We start from the raw sequence: 1890 nt of genomic DNA on the forward strand, positions 1-1890 counted from the left end.
CCACTGGTTTTGTAACTGGACCTTTCAGCGTCACCACGCGCACTTAAAAGGCAAGTTTAGCGTCCCTTTGATCAGTTCTTCGTAAGTTTCGAATAGTCTTTCGCCCTTTCGTTTTCTCAACCTCTGGCGCAAGCGGGACCGATATGTGATTACCTTTGTAACTTTGTTTTTTCTAGTCTAGTCTTTTCAGTGTCGGGCGACAATATACAAACAGATATTAATTTGAATATATCAACAAAGTTGAAATGGTAAATTGGCCACCGTGACGTTTCGAGCGTTAGCCCTTCGTCGGAGCGAATAGAGGAATTGTGGGTTGTGTGTGCTTTTAAAGGCAGAAAATGGAGCTACGTTATTGGTGGGAACATGGCAACGAGAAAAACACGAATAAATTAGTGGAATGAAAAGCGTTCCTTGATACCTGTGGGATTTAGACTGCCGGTTTGAAAGATGAGCTTTTGTTCAAGAGTTTTACAGCTTTCCGTGCTACCTAAGTGTAAGGAAAGACCGCAGATTGCCATATGTTGCTTAGAATGATTAGGTAAATTAAAATGTCTAGCGACTGGATTCGATGTGTCCTTGTCATTAATAATTCAAATATTAAATATTGCTCAAATAGTGCTTTACTGCGAAGGATCGTTCTTATATACGTCTCATAACCGCAGTTCACTCATATGTTTCATATGTTTGTTGTTGTTCAATAATAATAATAGCTTGTATTTATATAGCGCTCATATCTTAAACTCATGGCACTTTACAACACTGTGCGGGGGATTTTACCAGACTGCTAAGCAGTTTACAATCAAATGAAAGCGAATATAACAGATGCCCCCTCCCCCCTAATTCCCAGTAACCAGGCCAGACCACATCACAGTAATCTCGTGAAGTGGGTTCTTTAACGTCCCCTTCCTAACCAAATTGATTAATTAATAGATGCAGGAGACTGGACCTCCATTATTCGTCCCTATCCGAGAAGACTAGGATATCTAACCATTTCTTGATCGATGTTATAGAAAGGTAGCATATTCTTCTCAATTATTTTAAGACCCTGAGTGTTGGTCCGGCCGGGGCTCGAACCCTCGACCTCCCGCACAACAGTCCGGCGCTTAACCAATTGAGCTAACCACGTCGCGACGATTTTCTCGGAATCGGTCACCTAATCTTCTGCCTGTTTCGCCGATGTAAATCTTTTCTGCACTTATTGCAAAATTCTGTTTTATTTGTATTGTTAATCTCGTTATTGACGTTGGGGCCTAGTTTTTTACGCGCGATTCTTTGATTATGTATTCCGCGACATTTCATTAGATGGATAGAACTTCGTTGTATTGTTGTTTCAGTTTACGATCAATAGATTGATTGATTGTGAGAATAATCGTTATTTTTATCGTTGATTGTGGTTCGTGGTCGATTGCCTTTCAAGAATAAAGATTTGTGCAAACAGTCAACTTTGGTTTGTCACTTCGATCTGTAAAATGGTCCCAAACACCTCGTTAACCGCATTTTGGAGCGACGCCCCCTTGAACTTGAGAATTTAGATTTTGGTGGCTGCAAATGCTACAATGCCCTCTCCGCAAAGACTGCATTAATTTTAATTTTACCATCAAAATTGATTTTGATCATACCAAACACAGTGCGAACGTTTAACCCATTCCAATTAAGCGATATAAGCTACATAATAAAGTCAACATTGAGCACATGTAACACGTAGCTCGTGTTCCTTATTTGACGAAATTAATTATGACTCATTCCACTTGGACTCATTCATTCGCAAAATCGCGTACTTGCTGAGTCTGAAGTCGATCGAAGACGGAACCTGGGAAAGAGGTTGAGTGAAGTGTGACTTTGAAAATCATGTGAAGTGAAGTGAAGTGTGACTTTGAAAAATACACAAAG

This window comes from Stylophora pistillata, chromosome 3, assembly GCF_964205215.1.
Source record: "Stylophora pistillata chromosome 3, jaStyPist1.2, whole genome shotgun sequence".
NCBI classification, from domain to species: Eukaryota; Metazoa; Cnidaria; class Anthozoa; order Scleractinia; family Pocilloporidae; genus Stylophora; species Stylophora pistillata.